The 18,749-nt window shown below is 40.8% G+C and overlaps 1 protein-coding gene across 6 annotated transcripts in view; it reads left to right on the top strand.

Moving 5' to 3' along the window:
• The window catches only part of DGKB (diacylglycerol kinase beta), a 274,841-nt gene that overhangs the window by 234,764 nt on the left and 21,328 nt on the right, over window positions 1-18,749 (top strand). The gene's annotated exons all lie outside the window — the stretch shown is intronic.

Raw genomic sequence — 18,749 nt, 5'->3', positions numbered from 1 at the left:
AACAGATGTTCTGAATCCGTTAATTAAAGAGATTTTTTTAAAAAAATGACAGCAACAAATGGAAGTATTGTATTAGATGCTATTTAGCCACCCACTTTTCTTCTTGTCCAAAAATACCTCACAAAAACATTGGATACAAACAGTGGGTCAGAGCCAGAGATCCTGTGAGTGGAGCTCCAACAATAGAACTTTCCGCTCTGAGAAACAAGAAGGTACCGTATTTTTTCCGTCTATAAGACACCCCCCATGTATAAGATGCCCCCTATTTTGGGGGACTCAGATTTATGAAAATGGCCTCAGCACTATCCGTGTATAAGATACCCCCTAATTTTTGACATAATTTATTAGGGAGAAAACCTACGCAGAAAAATACAGCAATTTTCACTCATTTCCCCTGTCCCCTCTGAAAATCTACTTCAGAAGACCCTCACTTGTCTGAGTGACAGGCTCCACAACATCCCGAGTCCTTCCACAAAGAGGAGGAGCCCTTTCATTTGAGGTGAGCTGCTCTGGATCCAAGCCTGCCAGGTGCTTGGAAACCACAATGCAAGCCACTTTGCCAGCCCTGTGCACAGTGCTTTGAGAAGCCCCAAGCACAGCACTGGCAAAGCATTTTGTTTTCCATTTCACCAATCAGTTGATGGGGCGGAGAAAGAAGAAACCTGTATTTTACAGGCATCCACTGCGCAAAGGGGAACTCCCACACACAGCTGACGCCTGCTGAAATCTTTCTGGCGGGAAAAGCAAAGGCATCACATCAGCTGTGTGGGGGGGAAACTTCCTTGTGCAGCCAATCCCTTTAAAAAAACCAACTAGTTGCCAGCTGATGGGAGGAGGAGAAAGAAGCCTACAGTCTGCATTCATTAATTGTGCTCAGTATCTTCCTCCATGGACGGGATGCCTGGTTCCTGGAGCAAAGCATACCAATAGGTTTCTACTGAAACCACCGCTATATTGGAGGAAGACCTCCATTAAATCTGCACTAGCTAACTTGATATTTTTACACTGCATTTCATGGGAGAATGGAATTTCCAGCTTCCTGTAATGAGGCAGGTTTCTAGCATGTGAAGTTTTCTGCGAAAGGTTTACAAAATTAAGTGGGCGCGTTTGAGGGGGCTTCCATATATCAGCATGCATCCATGAAGTCTTCTGTGCTTTGGATCACGCATGAGAGGAAGTGAGCTGGACTTCCTCTTCCACTGGGCATCTCCCTTATGACATTGTTCACATAGGAGCAAATTCACAGGCTCGGCTTCAGATATTCTAAACAGGCCTAGGAACAAGGTAAACTAATCCACTTCCTCTTGCCTCCTTGTTTAAGAATGTTCAGAAACACACTCGTTTTAAAACTTCCATGGTAAAACACGAGCCCTTCCATAATACCTTTTGAGAAAAGTGCATTGTTTTCACAGAGGTTCTTACACCAAAGATAATGTTAGGCCAACACAGAGATGTAGGACTTATGGTGCTTCAGATCTCATTGGACTGCAGCTCCCATCGTCCCAAAAAACATTGACCTTGCTGGCTGGAGCTCATGGGAGTTGGTGTCCAACAATATCTGGAGGGCTACATATTACCCACCTCTGACTTATAGAAACTCGCATCCTTTGGGCTTTGTTGGCTGGGCATTTTTGCCGATTTCTTGAGCTGGAGAGTTGTTGCGTTGTTAATTCATCAGCCTTTTTACGACGGACTAAGGTTAGGTTACATCTTTCCCACACCTGGCTCTACGGCTGCCCACATCCTTTTAAACGAGAGTTAGATGCACTCCTGGGTAATGCCTCTGCAGCACAGGAGAAGATTAAACATTAAATCTAGTAAGGCCGGAGTAGAAAGATTTATGACAGCACTTAATGAAAGCTAGTATCTTTACATTTTACAGACTTGAAGTGAGGTTTAATCATAACCTTACAAGTGGTAGGTGCCAGCATTTGGCTAGTGAGCCCTTGCTAAAATTGAAATGGCGTAATAACAAAGTATGATGTTGCCTGCACATAGATGGCAACATTACAGAAATTAACAGGGCACTTGCATAAATTTCAAACACGCTTTTTATTAATAGTGATTGCCATATATATATATATATATATATATATATATATATATATATATATCTGAAATGTATATGCACACACTGTTAAATTTTCCAATATATTGTGATTAGTTTTCGTACTCTACACTTAAGCAGCTGCCAAAGCAAACAGAAAAACCTGAAATCACAGTCAGAATACCCGCTTCATTTCCAATAGGACAATTATTGAATTATGTAGCCACTGTAGCAATTTTAAATTTAAAAGCTGAAAGCAAGAGGCAGTGGCTAAGAGCAAAAAAATCACGATTCACCTGGGAAAATCCAGATTCACTCTGTAAGTGAAAAGGCGCACTTAAAAAGAAATGCTAATAATATGGTTTACAAATTACTAAGCACAACCCTGTGCCTATCTGCTTGGAAGCAAGAGCCACTGAGTTCTTGGGGACTTTCTTGCAAGTAAGTGTGCCTAGGACTGCAGCCAGCCAGTGTGTGCTCTCTAAATGCCAACCATCTGTTGGCAGGCAGCTTTTAAAAGACTAGAATTCAGACACTCCAAACCTAAATTATTAATTTTGTAATCTCCCCCCTACCCTCCCGGCAAAGCATAGTGTTTTCATATGGTTTTTGGGTGTGTTTTTTAAATGAGAAGCTTCAAAGTTGAGGCATCAATAGGAATAACAGTTGCTTTGAAACGGTATGTGATGTTTTGGAAAGTAACAGCCTAATCTAAAATAGTTGGAAGTGTTGTAACGATGTAACGATGTGGTTTAAAGATGTTTTATGATTTCCCACCCTGTGCGCATAACATATATACACACACTCGGGGTGGGGACAGCACATGCCACCGTGCTCCCCTCTCCTTATGTTGATTTTGAAATCAGGGACAGAAAAAGATTTCTTTCTCTCTATAATCATCTGAATGATGCCCCCAGCTATGTTATATATAGCACAATTCAATAATAACTACCATCAGTGTTTATTACAATTATATTCTTTTGTGTAAGATATTGGTAAGAAAGGGGGGTGTTTATGACTTGGGATAGCATGCGATATAGACCTTCTAAGGGAAATTAAGCTTTGAAGGCTCTCTCCTCATTTTCTGGGCATGTCGTATATTTGGTGATGCTTGCTAGCAGCCGAGATTCTGAATGGCGTTGAGTCTCACCACCCTATGTGGAATTCAAGGCTGTTGACGGAATAAAGTGACAAGTACCGTTCTGTTTCTTTGCACTGTGTTGCTTTTTGTTTTGGCTGATTTATTCTGCCCAAAATTCACATCTGTATTGCTCAATGAATCCTATGATGGATGAATTGAGAGCTGGCTTTGGAAGAAAGAGTGAACAGTGAGCTGGAACAGTGAAGAAAAGTTATGTCAGCTTTCAGGCTAATAATTTGACTGGCTGAATTAAGATAGCTGCTTGCCACACAAATATGAGCAAAGCAATCTAGATTGGCCCTATCATTGTTGTTTTTTAATGTAGATGTCTGCTTAAATATACAAATTACAATAATTCGATACCCAGTTCAGTTCATTATATCTCCCTATCTAGTTTCATAGTGCATCTGCTGCTAGTAAAATAGTACACAGCATGTTTCCTCTGCTTTTTCTGGGCTTTCCTTCTTTCCTTTCCTTTGATTGGGGCATGCAGGGCCAACTTGTAAGGACAATTTTATCTTCTTGCAATGTTCCCAAGGGAGCATTCATGCAGAGAATGCTTTGTGTGAAGCCAGCTCTCTCCACACACACACACACACACACAGAGAGAGAGAGAGAGAGAGAGAGAGAGGGAGGGAGCGAGCGCTATGGCTTTTGAGGAGAGACCCTCATGACTCTGTTAACTGGAGAAAAAATGTGCAACCACAACCATAGAAAATGCTTTCGAGGACTCGCACCTGCAACCGCAGATATCCCAGGTCATACAAAATACGCTCTGCACAATTACATTACCGGGGGGAAACTTAGGGAGCGCTATGTAGAAACAAAATTTGCAGGCTTGAACCAGCTCATGGTTTGATTTAATTGCCTGCATTATTGAGGAGAAAGTACTGGTGCGGGTGCAGACACATCACAGAAACGCTTCAGTTAAACACGTTGTAAATTTTGTATGAGAAAGCGGGTTGGCAAAAACAGAACTCCACAGCGCCACCTGGTGTCACAGTATTATAATGCATATACAATGCTTTTTCTTCACCGATCTAGCTGAGTCCCTAATCTAAGATAATGGAGTTGTTTAGAGAAAAGTCGAGCAAGGAGCGCAATAATAACACTGGAACTTAGGGCCATCCAGTGAAAGTGAACGTTTGAAGATTTAGGACAGACAAAAGAAAGTACTTTTTTGCACAGCACATTGTCAGAACTACAAATTCAGAAAAAGTAGGAATTGCCACCATCTTGGATGGCTTTAACAGAGGATGAGACAAATCCATGGAGGATAAGGTTATCGATGGCTACCAGCTCCAATGTTGGGGGCAGTGTGCTTCTGATTACTGGAAAGCACGCGAGGGAAGAGTACTGCTGCACTCAGATCCCTTGCGTGTGTCGTTGGGCACAGAGAGCAGGGCGTGAGACTAGAATGGCCGCTGACCTGATCCAGCAGACTTCTTATGTTCTTACATTACAGCTTAACATTTCCTACATTTATGGAATGGGTATCTTTGGAACAGCTGGCATTATAGCATAATGGCTAAGAGTATGAGCTAAGAACTGGAAATTGTGGGTCCCAGTGTAGACTGGAACTGCCAGAGGCATTGTGACAAATGCAAGCTGCTACTCGATGTAGCTCTATTTCCCCTCCTACTTTCTTCCCAATAACGTTTACTATGTGTGGTGGGTTGTTTATTGAATCAGCATATTAAAACCAAAACATTCTATAAAATGTAACTGCTCCAGCTGCAAAAGGAAGAGAAAGAGATTTTTCACAATCCTTAAAATCTGAAGTGTGTGTAACATGTATGAGTTTCAGTCACGGCAAGCATAATAATCCTTGGATCAGATGCGGGGAAACTTGTGGCCATCTAGATATTGTTTGGCTCCCAGATCCCACCATCACCAGCCAGTGTGGTCAATGGTTAAGGAAGTTGGAAGTTGTCATCCAATAACCTCTGGAAGGTCTTGGGTTCCCCATCTTGCTGTAGTTATGGAAAAAACCAAATCACAGAGAAAGTGCAGGTAAGAGAAAATGCTTATAAAAAGCAGCTTGGTTTCAGCTAATGATTCCAACCATTGGGGGTAAGCTGCACTTGCTGAAAGCCTTGCACTGCAACAATTGTCCATTGCTGTCCAATTAAAATGTATGCAAATCGATCTTTTCAGTGACAAACACTTTGAAATCCCCAATTCCATGTTTGCAATCCAGAAAATGCTGAACAAGTAGTGCATCAGTGACAGGAATTCAATAGTGCACTATGAGAGGAGACATTAAAAGGAATGGGCCCATTGGACACAGTTTCTTGTGGATGAAATAATCTCATAGGAAATACCATCCACAGAGCAATCCCATGCATATTTAGTCAGAAGTAAATCCTATTATGTGCAATAGGATTTACGACAATATGGCAAAGTGCTTGGTTATATGTTGGCAGAACCATATAATGGAACACAAAAGTAAAATTAGGCAGACATCACTAGTTCAGTGTGGGATTTGGGGTTTGAATTAATTTTAGCAGTAGAATTCTGCATATGCAATACTGGATAGCAGAACACAAAAATAACATTTTAAATTTATTGGGAAAGATTGGAGCTCAATGATAAGGTCAGGTGTGCCAACTCTAGTGGGCCAAGGCATCTTCAGACCCCTCAATGTTTGTTGGGGGCCCAACACCCTCTCTTCGGTTCACCTCTGCCCTCCTGCCTCTGCCACATACTTGCCAGAGCCCTTCTAGTCCCTGACATATTAGGTGTAATGAACAATGTTCTGATACTATTTTTCACATTCTTTGAGTCTACCAGTGACCTGTTTTTTCCTTGCACAATGAAAGGACTGGCAGCTGATTCTTTTCCTGACCTGAGCAAAACAATATTCAGTGCATCGTTATATTATTTCCTTGCTCCAGTTTGTAGAGAAGTGTTTGAGAGATGCAAGGAGCCATTTTAAATGCATTACTCTGCATCAAGCGAATATATGAAGACATTTCAGTGATGTCTTGCTGTCATTACTGGCCACTTAAATTATGTCTCCAGGTGTATCAGCACTATGCCAAAGCATTTGTACCGATCAGATACCTAAATCAGATACTGCATAGATATAAGAGTCAGGTAGTTAGAATAGCTGGCTCAGCACATGTAGCCCCGTAATATTTTTAAAAAGAGGCTTTGTGTAAAATTAGACGTTGTGAAATACAGTATTTCACATTGTGAAATGTAATAGCACTGATACCAAATATAACAAGAAAGTAGTCTAATAACATTCCATTGTAATTTAGGCCCATCTCTCATGTTTACTGTCATAAAATTTTATGGCTGCACATAGCAGCCGAATTAGCTACAGGAAGTTAAACATTAATAAAGTCCTCTTTAAGTATGCAAGAACAGACTAAGTCTTTTCAAAGGACTATTTAGACAAGCAGAATTCGAGAATTGAAAGTAGATGGTCTGTGCAGGCATGTTTTAATTCATAGGACATAATCTTTTTCTTACGGAACTCAATGGGAGTCTTGTAATTATTTCAGGAAGAGCACAATTAGGCCTACCCATTTCAGCTAATCAGTAATTCATTTTAAATCTCAACAGTACACTATTTTGAATATTGAGAACTGTGGATATTTAGGAGTAGAATCGCTCCCTTGAATATGCTATGGAGTGTATAGGGCATTGACATTGGCGTCCTGCAGCATGGCAGCAGCGGGAGGCGCCATTGGTGAAAGCATGCCTCATGTTACGAGCGGTTTCGGCTTAAGAATGGACCTCTGGAATGAATTAAGTTCATAACCGGAGGTACCGCTGTATCAAGTCAGACCGTTGGTCTATCTAGCTCAGTATTGTCTACAATGACTGGAAACAGCTCTTGAGGGTTTCAGAGAGGCTCCTACTGTATGTGGAGATGCCTCGGAACAAACCTGGGATACTCTGCATGCAAAGTAGATGTTCTACCACTTAGCTAAGTATAGCCTTTCCCTGTGTAACAAAAATGGATATTAAAAGTGACGGGCTACAAGAAGATGCGTATGGAACTAGAGCATTGCTTGAGTCAAGTGTAGATAAAGGAAATACAACTGAACCTTCAGTTTTGCTTTTAACTAAATCCCACCAGCTTCCTCTAAAGCGTACAGTAAACCACAAATCGTAAGATAATGAATCCTGGAGATAACATCCTTACACTTTGAAGGATGGCCACAACTGAATGCTGTTTGGTTACCAGAGAACCTGTGATGAACAAGCTGCCACATACAGCACTTTACAGATAAGCGTAACTTGGGAAGGTTTAGGGTTACTTGTAGCTTTTGCATGGCCCGCAAATTAGGTCTGCTCTTCACTTTGATTTGCTTTTAGCATGCAAATCCATATTTGGAGCTCTTAGTAACAGAAAACAATGAAGCATAGGAGGGAAATTAAAGAGCCATGACAGAAACAACAAGCATAATTTGTTTTTAAGTTTGGATAAGTCTCCTGTCTTGATTTGATTATTTTGTCCTGCATCTCAGCAAATAAATTATGGCAATCTTGCATAGTCTTCAAACAATTTGATGAATACTCACACTTCTGTTTCTAGGGGTCGGGTGTCTCTCGGTTTGAGACTATGAGCTACTGGAAAGTTATTTTTACGAGCTGATAATGTTTAGTTGTGCAGTGCCATCAGTGTTCATTGGCACTTCATGTTGGGTTCACTGTCTTTTCTGTCTACAATTCTCTGATTTTATCAAAATGATAAACGCTACGTTCCCATCACAGCAGGCAAGTCATTAAGACTTCTACACAACTCTCAAATGTTACAGTGATAATGGGTCCATTCTCTGAATTAATTCACTGCATGGTATAGTGACCAGAGGCTTGCTATGCTAGAGATGAAAAGGAACAACTTAGCCTTTGTCCTCCCATGTTGTTACTCTCTGGTTTGCTTCCTTCAAATTGAGGAAATAATCAATAATACCAGCTGCAGCCGTTTCTGTCCCTTTGTCTGGCAGTCAGTCATTTTCAGCTGCAAAATCAAATCCGCAAAGCAGCTTGCAGTAACTGGAATTAGCAAGACACAGATGCCTATGACACTTACACAATGTCATTTTAGAATCAGAAAGTCTTCAAGACCTGGAAGGTAAGTGTTTGCATGCCTTTCTTTAGGCTTTGTTTGCATGATCCAAATTACTGATGGTCTTACCTGAGATAAATTAGCGATTTTATCTCAAGTTAATAACCATTTATAGGTCCTTCAGGCTTTCCTGCTGCTTCCTATCACAGGTCAGTTTTGGGTCACATTGAGCTTGCTGTAAATGTGCCCAGTTTTACTTATATGACATTTCTGGTCTTGATATTGTTGATAAAGTTACTTAACAGAGGTGGATGCTAAATTAATCTGGGGTCCTGCACTACGCATCACTCACTTGAACCTGAAGGCAGAAAGTAATTGGGTGGTTGTTACCATGCGATAATTGGCAGCAGAGAAAATTCACGTATCAAGCAAACTAGACTGACTCTTCTTCCTAGAGCACTTAAGTAGTTATGTAAAGTAAGAGACAGTAATAATTATGTTAAAGGAATTGTAGGAGAATTTGCTTTCCTGAACATACAACGCTGAAGTTAACTAGCAAATATGAAAATATCCTGCTTTGGGGCATTTTTTTTTTATATTAGCATTGGCTGCAGTTCTTTCACATGACTTGTCTCATTCATAGCCATCACTATCCTTTCTGCACCATGAAGTTTCAAGGCCATTTTAGATATTATAATTTTATTGGGCATAAGGCAGCAGTTCCCTGTTGTTTACCCACTGAAACTCTAAAGTTTGAAGTCACTTTGGATACCTACAACATCCTTCTAGGATGCAACCAAGATAGTGACCACCTCTTCTTCTTCTTCTTCTTCTTCTTCTTCTTCTTCTTCTTCTTCTTCTTCCTCCTCTTCCGTAAATCTGGTTGTTTTTTTAACCACAGCTATGTAAGACTCACCCATAAAAACTGTGATATCCCCAGCAGCTTTTCTTGAACTTCACATGTATGGAGGCCACCTCTAAAACCTGTTTACTTTCTGGAAGAGTGGGGATAACACATTTCTTCGGTAACCTACTCACTGGAGATCAATTCTGAGTCTTTTCCTACATTTATTCCCCATACTGTTTTGTTTTTATTTATTTTTTAAAAAAGACTTGATCATGTAATATTTACCATTGCAAGAGTTTTATAGAGCAGCCTGCAGTTTCAAATATATGCAAAAAGTCCAGATTAAAAGCCTTAATTTTCCAGGATTAATTTACCTTGATTTAGGAAAGAAAGGGGATAATGAAATTGTACAATTGGCAACGTGTCATTATTAAACATGTCCATACAACATTCCTGAATTTATTAGTATGAGGTAATAATAAAATGAGCAAAGAGGCTAAAATGTTCATTATTGCAGGGGGAAAGTTGATTTCATGAGGCAGCAGCATAAAAATCCAAGCAGAACAGGTTTGTGATATGTTAATAGGGCACTCCATTGTGGGGAGGGGAAAACTATTTCCTGTCCTGTCCTGTCCTGTACCCACTGAGTCATTGAGTAGTATATTTTTACCATGAACATTTACCAAAGGAGTGTTTTTGTAAATGAATAGTGAGTGACATTCTCAGTCTTTAAGGCACTACAGTATCACTGTCTTCAGTCAATAAGAGCTTGCAATGTAGGGGAGCATTCATAGCTAAATGACAAAGGCATGTATTTGATGGTAGACTGTGGGTTTGTATATATACTTCCCTAAACCTTTCATTCTAGAGGTTTATATTATCTGGGTGTGCAGTAGCAAAGCCCAGATACATTGATTTTCTTTTTCTAGTGAGACATCCAAGACCGTTATCATTTTGTTTAATTTGAGACCTAAACTAATTGTGTGCTAAAAAACGTGTGCAGAGTTTTTCTCGAGGGAGGGGTTAAGAAGGCTGGAACAAAAAGTTCAAAACTTTTCAGATGATATTAGAGGATACACAATTGGACTATATATATTTACAGATAAATAAATCACAAGAGCCAGATTATGCCCAGGCATGACTTCTTAGGAGTTTCCAAGGAAAAACCTATAGAACCAGAAACAAGATGTCTGGCTGTTCATTAAGAGCAGTTGATGCATCACAGGACAAAACATTGACAACAGGAGTCATCAGTTTGGCCCGTTTGTGGATTGAACCATTCTGCCCTTCCAACATTTGTTTGGCAAAAGGAGATTGTCTTCTGGGATTTGAACATTATCTCTTTTAAGAAAGAAGCGTAATAAAAGCAAAAGCACAAGAAGAAATGGTTGCTCACAAGCTCATATACCGAGTTGTGATTTAGCAGGCAAATAATTTTACCTGTTCCAACACTGTGTACTAATTATTACCAACATGTGTTTTTTTGTAATGCCTCAGATTATTTTAGAGATTGGAATACAGATTTATTTTTCTTTCCTTGTGAGCTGTTCTGTTCAGATTCTTTGAAAGTAGCTCCTGGATGTTACTATTAATTGCATGTAATTTATACCCTTCCCACAACGGGATATGTTCACTTGACTTGAAATCTAAGGGAAAGAGTTACCTCACAGTGTCTTTTCCATCCCCAAACGGCAATGTTAATTGGCCCTGAGTCATGATACAGATGACAAAACTACAACTTGGCATTCACCTCTGTGGGGTTATTCTAAGAGGTTATTCACACAGCTCCAAAGGCAGGCTGATATATATGGACTGTGAGTATTTTACGCTGAATTTAAGCCCATGGTGAAGCGATTGTTTGATTAGTTTACCACATGCCCGTATTCCAAATTTATCAGGTTGGGCTGACATTCTATCGTGCTTCTGCTGTCTGGCTTTCAAAAGCTTTTACACAGCCTGGTTAAATGTGCCAAGGAGGGCACGAAGATTAATCAATGGCATGGCCACTTAATTGCATACTGAACTGTACTTTGGGATCATGATCCGTTGGCCCTGAGGTTTCAGTCAACAGAACTAGTAGGAAAGGAAGATGAACGAGCTATGAAAGTGAGACTATACAGAATGATTATGTGGGCATTATGCAGCAATTAGATGGTATTTTTTTGTTGTAGCTTTTTTTAAAAAAAGGAAAACTACAGGCATCAATGGCATCAAGGCTCTGTCTTGGCTACGTGCCTAGAATTTCAACATTCATCACAAAATAAAGAACACCAAGTTCCCCAGATGGAAGAAGCAATAGATTTGTTAACATTGTTATTACCATTGCTACTCCCTTATGAAGTAGGGACAAATTGAAGCCTATTTTAAACTAGAGTGATACAATTGCCCATTAATGACCAACTTCTCTACTCCAATCCAGAGGAGTTGCCATTTTAGGCTACTGAAGTAAACACAACACAGTCCCACAAAGCACCTTAAAAGACTGATTAATTGCAGTACGAGTGTTTGTAGGCAAGAGGCAAATGGAGAGCTAGATTTTTACATGCTGCAATGCATTCATGCACAATGCAACCAATGAAACTTGAGCTGTTACACGCACAACACAATATACCCAGTGTCACATACCACGACAAACCCCTATGATTTTGTGTGCATTGTGCAGCAGCACAAGCATGAGACAATCCTGAAATTAATCTGTGTCCTCCATAAGATCAAGGCTTCATGTTTTTCATGTATAGCACAGCAGCTGGTACTGTTTTGTGGTTATTTATGTATGTACAAGGTCATACAGTCTGTTCATACATAGTTAAAAGCACCCAAAACCATTCATTTTTATCTCACTCTTGCTCCAAGAAGATCAAGGTACCATATGTGATACTATACACAGCATTGCTGTGATTAAACTGGCCTTCCCCAACTTGGTACCCTCCTGATGCTGTTGGAGTCCAAAAAATCTGGAGGGCAGCAATTTGGGAAGATTGGTTATGTCTGGAGTAGACAGCATGGTCCCCGTCCGTCTGTCCCCAGATGTTGTTGGGCCCTATCCCATCAGCCTCAGCCAGCATGGCCAATAGTCAGGGATCATGGAGTTGTAGTCTAATAACTTCTGGGCAACTCATTGGCTACCACTGGATTAGTCAGAGATGTAGTGGCTGGCCTAAGATAACCCAATGAGCATCAGGGCTGAATGGTGCTTTGAACCCAGGTTTCCTTAGCCTAAGTACAACTCTATACCATGCTGGCTTTCAGTGGATTTAGGTGTGGCACATTTCACATAATTTAGGGCAGATAACGTAGATGCAGTGATACTCCCAGTCCCAACTTAAGTTCAGATTTCTGGAACTGAAATATTAAATAGATTAATGGTATATCATTCTGATTATGGGAACTTGCATTATTTCTTAAACTGCAGCATATTTGTTAAAAGTATTTAAAATAAAAATTTTAATTGAATACCTATAAGTTTTAAAGCCTTATCAAGAAAAACAGCTACATTTCATTTACGTCGAATCTCAACATGCTCACACCAGATGGTGCTTCATTTCAGGTCAGAAAATAATGGAGGAGTCTGGCTTTAAAAATCTAAGTAACAAGAAAAAAAGATGAAAAACAAGGAATTAAAATTTGCAAGAGCACTTTTCATTTAAAACCAACCTTCCATAATTTTTCATATATCATTATTTAGCTTTTATCAATTTCTTTTAATATGGGTGTAATGCATTTAAAATATGAAATATTTCGATTATTTGGGTCAGTAATTTCATTCACACATACACACACTTTTTCTACATAGCATTCAGCTGTGTCTTTCCCCCCACCCATTTAATTAATTAATTGTGTAAGGGCTTCTGATTCTTATCAGGAATGCAGCATGTGGGGAGAAGAAATTACCGGTAGTCCTTTCCCTCCCCAGCCTAATTCCACACCCAGTGTGCATGGCTACCAGCAGATTTAACAGTTTGTGTTGGTGTCAATGGGAACTTCTCTCTCTCTAAGAATTGATAACTCTTTCTTCCCCCACTTGCCCTGGCAATGTAATTAATAAAGGAAAAATTACTGAAGATGTAACAGCACAATCCTCAGTGTGTAGTTTTGCTCTGTGCTATTCGTGTTAGGGGGGGAAATGTTGGAGGATGGGCAGTTGAAAATTCAGTTGTCAGGAGAATAAAACTGTTTCTCATCAGAGGACGTGATTACAGTGTAAACAATCATAATGCAACTTTTACACAAACACAGCAATAGAATCATTTGGGTCTCTTCTCATATATATATTTCTGGCGCTGAACTTGATAGTTATTTAATGGTTTCTGTGGTGTAGTCGGCACAGATGAAAGTTTCTTACTCCATCATTCTAGTGAACTCTGGTAATAAACCTGAAGGAAGTGTGTGGAAGCAAAATCTTACGTCGCCTATGAGTGTCACATGCCAGTGATATCACTAGGAACCTTTTGTGGATGTTAGTAGAAATGGACATACAGATTTTATCCAAATGGTGTAATCTATAAAGGATCATTTTTTGCATATTATTAGCAAAACCTTGTCACTTTTGCGTCCAGCTGGGAGCAGGGTACATTGTGGATTTCTCGTCCAATACAGGAACCCCTGATCCAGATCCAGACCCTAGTTTGGGGGACAGTAAGTTTTAATTCTTTGTTCCCTGTTGAGGTCTCAATCTGGATTGGGCAAGTTGCTTGCAAATTGTATTGCCAAAAAAAAGTCCTGTTTGTCTAGGATGCTCCATTCCATTTCTCTCTGCCTTCTCCGTTTTCTTTTTTCTTTTTATTGTCCATCATTCCATGGTTCTGAACATCCTTAGTCCTCTTAAAGGAGGAGGGAGAAACTCAATTCAGTTCATATGTAAAGGTGAAACTCCCTGATTTTTGCTTGCCAAAGCAATACAAAAAACACACACTTAAGTATCCTTTGAAATTTTCACTTTTCTGAATTGGGAAGTGAAGTTATCTAGCCAAGTAATTGTGCTTTAAAATCCAAATATTCTTGAAAATAACATACAAAAATCCATTATATTAGGGGGAATTGATTTGTAAAAAAAATGCAAATGAGACAAAATTGCATACAAATTTATGTATATTAGGAGAAATCTGTCTAAAACACATGAATTTTCATGAATATATATTTTTTTTAATATCCAAACTGATGGACAGAACTGAACTTAAGGTTGGAAAAAATGAGAAATTGAGAGAAACATCTGCAATCCTAAATAAGTTTACTAGTGGGTCAGTCCCATTGAAACTAGAGGGACTTCAAAGCATTCTTGTTCTACCAGCCGGTAGCGACCTTACTCAGGAAAGGCTTCTCAAATTTTGAATTTTAAGTCTGTCATGTAAAACTCTAGTTCTAGAGCTCACTACAAAGAAGCCTCTGAAAACACAGCCTGTGATTTATTAACTGATAGCTGTATTGAAGGAGGCTGTTTGTTTATGCAAAGCTACCCTCATCCAAGCAGATCAAAGATGATACAGATTGTTGGTGGGGAGGGGGAATTGTGTGACTTCCATCTTCAAACTAAGAGCCAGCACCGGGATGAATGAAATTTATCACATAATCCAGAGCCAGATGTATAAAATACTCCAATGCATAGGATGGGGCTAGGAGTGTAGGAGCTAATCTGATGTACACAGATGCTTGCTGTCAAGATTTCTCAAGCTGCCCTGACATTTCCTTTGCACCTGGCACTGGAGGTGTCAGCCATGCCAGTTTCGTCTCCCCAACACAGATGTCCTTGTTGTGCTACTTTGTATGTGTAACATTTAAGTTGATGTTTAGCTCAAACACAGCACACATAAATACTGTAATCCAGAGACCACCCATTTATTAGTGCACCTGCATCATTCACTTCCTTTCATTCTTTTCAAAGTGTTGCAAGTTATCTCCTGCACTTCTGGACTTAGTGTCGAGACTAGGGGGCACCCCCCCCTTTTTGTAAGAAGGAGAGGTTAAAATGTCCCTGTTGCTTTCCTATGTATAGATGGCTTATGCTTTTGGAAGGGGAAAATATTATACTGCGCACATCATACATAGTCACAGTGTGAGTTGCAAAGCACCCTTTGGGTTTGCACTGAAGCCACTCTATCTGTTGTCTTGATTTACAAGAACCATTATTTTAAAGGCCTCTATTTTCTCATCTGAGCCCTTGAAACACAAATACGGCGCTGAAAAGCACTCGTCCGCACACTTAACTTTAAGCACATAAATAGCCCCATTGAGGCATGCATTTAAGCCTAAAGTACAGCCCTCCGTGTCAATTATTTCAATATTTTGTTAAAAAAGGATTCTTGCCAAATATGATCAAGCAATCTTTTCCATTCACTCTTATCAGCAGGGGGCTACAGAATCCTGCCACCAGGTTCCCCTCCCTCCTTATGAACATAGATATGCAAATCAGACACTTTCACCCAAACTTTACTCGTTAGCATAATTTAGGGTGACTTCACATGGGTGTTGGATTTGCCCTATCTGCTGTTTTTCCTCTCTGCATGATACTTTTCTCCTCATGGAGGAAAAAATATTCCCCCCCCCCCACACACACACTTTGTTATCCCAGTTTGGAGAAGTATGCCTCTTTGGTAATGTGCCCATGCGGCTTATTTCATATACAGTGGTTCCTCGGGTTACAAACACTTCAGGTTACAGACTCCGCTCACTTGGAAGTAGTACCTTGAGTTAAGAACTTTACCTCAAGATGAGAACAGAAATCATGCGCTGGTGGCACGGCGGCAGCAAGAGGCCCCATTAGCTAAAGTGGTACCTCAGGTTAAGAATGGATCTCCGGAGCAAATTAAGTTCGTAACCAGAGGTACCACTGTATTTTTATTAAAGCTGAATTGTTGGAACAAAAGCCCTGTTTTTGCCAATCAGATTTTGAGCCTTGTCAGGTTTCAGCATTATTTCCTATACAGTTTCCCTCAAGCAGCTATTGGTGCTTCCAGAGTTTGTGATGTGGCTTGTTTGTGATCTCAGAGAGGTCTTAGAAAGTTTGGGTGGCATCTCGTCCCCCACCTTGCTTGAATGTTCACACATTTGTAACAACTTGCACAGATTTTGATGTGGCTGTAGCCTATGAAAGTGTTCCTCAGATGTGGGGTCTGCTTCTCTGTGAAGCACAAAGGAACCGTACCATATGCATGTAAAAGACCACCATCCTGGCCATTAATGGACTGTTTGTTTGTTGCATTGATATCCCAACTTTTTCTCCAAGGAGCTGAAGGTAGCATGCATAGATCTCTCCCTGCTCAATTAATCCCCACAACAACCCTCACTAATTAGTTTATTGAGCTTCAGGACCCAGTGGGAATTTGAACCGTGGTCTTTCAGGTCCTAGTCCAACATGCTAACTGGTTCTCTTTGTCACTATGGCATCTGCGCAGGACTGTCCAACAGAAGCTTTCTGAACAGTCCAGTGTCCGCTGCTCAGGGTGGGAAACCACAGTCCTGGGAGATGAATGAAGCCCTCCAGACCTTTCTGCCTGCACAGCAAGACTCTCCAAAGCTCCCACAGTCACTGTCCTGTCACATGTTCACCTCAAGTGCATTTGCCTGACTATAATGTGCGTCTGAACAAAAGGAATGCATCTGGCTTGCCCCAACAGAAAGATTCAAGCTGGCATATGTGTGCTCTGCATTTTACATGCCTCCTGGACAGAGTACGTGTCAGAGCAGATCCCCAATGGTTCCTTGATACTCTATAGTAGCCTTTCTCAATCTTGGGGCCCCAATTCTTGGACTCCCCCCTGTTATTCCTAACAAAGTTTCACAATTGGGAGTACAGTGGTACCTCAACCTGTTCCGGAGGTCTGTTCTTAACCTGAAACTGTTCTTAACCTGAAGCACCACTTTAGCTAATGGGGGCCTCCTGCTGCTGCTGTGCCGCCGGAGCCCGATTTCTGTTCTTATCCTGAAGCAAAGTTCTTAACCTGAAGCACTATTTCTGGGTTAGCGGAGTGTGTAACCTGAAACGTATGTAACCTGAAGCATATGTAACCCGAGGTACCACTGTAGTGGAGTCACTGTGCAGTTGGCACCCTGAAGATTCAGGAACCCACATGTTCGAAGTCTAAGACCAGAGAGGGTCAAGCCAGGAATTTGCCCTGTTCTCAGGAGAAGAAGAGGGCTGGAGAGTTGGCTTTATGCTATGTCTCAATTGCAAGGGATTGGCTGGAGGAAGGCGTGATGGTCTGGGGTCCCAGGATTTAACAATTAACTGGTTTCTCCCCAGTTTCCCCATTACTTCTGGGGCTGAACGTGACCCCCCCCCAAAAAAAGTGGTGGTGACAGCACCTATTGGGTAAGAAGACCCAACAGGCAGCACTGCAGGGCTGTTGTTGGTCAAGGAAGGAGGCCTGAGAGGCTCTCCCCTCTTCTCCATATGAGATGCTCTGGAAACATTTCTATTGAAGAGCAGCATATATTATACCAGTTGCTGGGAATCACAGGTGAGAAGAGTGCTATTGACTTCATGTCTTACTTGCAGGCTTCCCACAGATATCTAACTGGCCATTGTGAGAATAGGATGCTGGACCAGATGAGTCTTTAGCCATCAGGCCTGGCTTAAAAATTTGAAACAGTTGCCTTGTGGAGGGATGGGTAGTGTTTAGTGCACTTAGAGAACATAAGCCACCTACAGATAGTCCATACATCTAATTGTCTGAGGGGAGAGGAAGATAAGAGACCTGCAAGTATAGGGTGGTATAGAAATTTAATAATAATAATACAGTGGTATAGAAATTTAATAATAATAATACAGTGGTACCTCGGGTTACATACACTTCAGGTTACATATGCTTCAGTTACAGACTCCGCTAACCCAGTACCTCGGGTTAAGAACTTTGCTTCAGGATGAGAACAGAAATTGCGCAGCGGCGGCAGCACTGGGAGGCCCAATTAGCTAAAGTGGTGCTTCAGCTTAAGAACAGTTTCAGGTTAAGAACGGACCTCCGGAACGAATTAAGTACTTAACCCGAGGTACCACTGTAATATGTATGTATGGGGAATCTGACTTTTCATGTCTTTTCTATATCGTATATAGAATTGTGTCACGGTAGCATCATTAAACTTCAGAAATGTATAATGTGCACTTTTTAAGTTTCTCCATCTGCCTGTTCTCCTTGGGGATACTAATCCTCATGACAACTGCAACATGTGACCTTAGTTTCCATTTAACCAAATGCCTGAGAACCGAAACACGTTTATTTGTGCACTCTGAAGTTTTTATTACTCTGGTTCATCTCACATTTATAATTACCTATCAGCAGTCCATCCCTCTAACAGCAAATGCCGGTGTTGAGTGCCGACAGAAATTCAGCCAAAGTGGAGCTGCTGAGAAACCGGAGGGAGGGTAGCAGTATGCTGGATTTGCAAAAGTACAAGTGTCCTTCAAAAGGAAAACCTAGCAGGGATAGCCGCCCCCAAGTAGCCATGGAATGTTGTGTTTAAGTTGAAAAAGGGGGAAATGAAAAACTGGTGAAAGAGGAGTAAAATCCTTCAGTTTCTAACAGTGTATACTGTATGGTATCTTGGAGGGGGAAGGCATGACTGACTAGCTGGCTAGAACTCTAAACAGGAGCACTCCTGTTCGGCGGTGAAGAGGATGCTCACTGCCAAATTTTGATGCCAGCGCCACTTGTTTCTCTCCATTAACAATCTCTCCTTGCCATTAACCCCAGCCGTC

The sequence above is a fragment of the Podarcis raffonei genome, chromosome 12 (genome assembly GCF_027172205.1).
Source record: "Podarcis raffonei isolate rPodRaf1 chromosome 12, rPodRaf1.pri, whole genome shotgun sequence".
Taxonomy (NCBI): Eukaryota; Metazoa; Chordata; class Lepidosauria; order Squamata; family Lacertidae; genus Podarcis; species Podarcis raffonei.
Note: the sequence above shows the minus strand (reverse complement) of the source record. Positions and strands in the feature narration are given on the sequence as shown.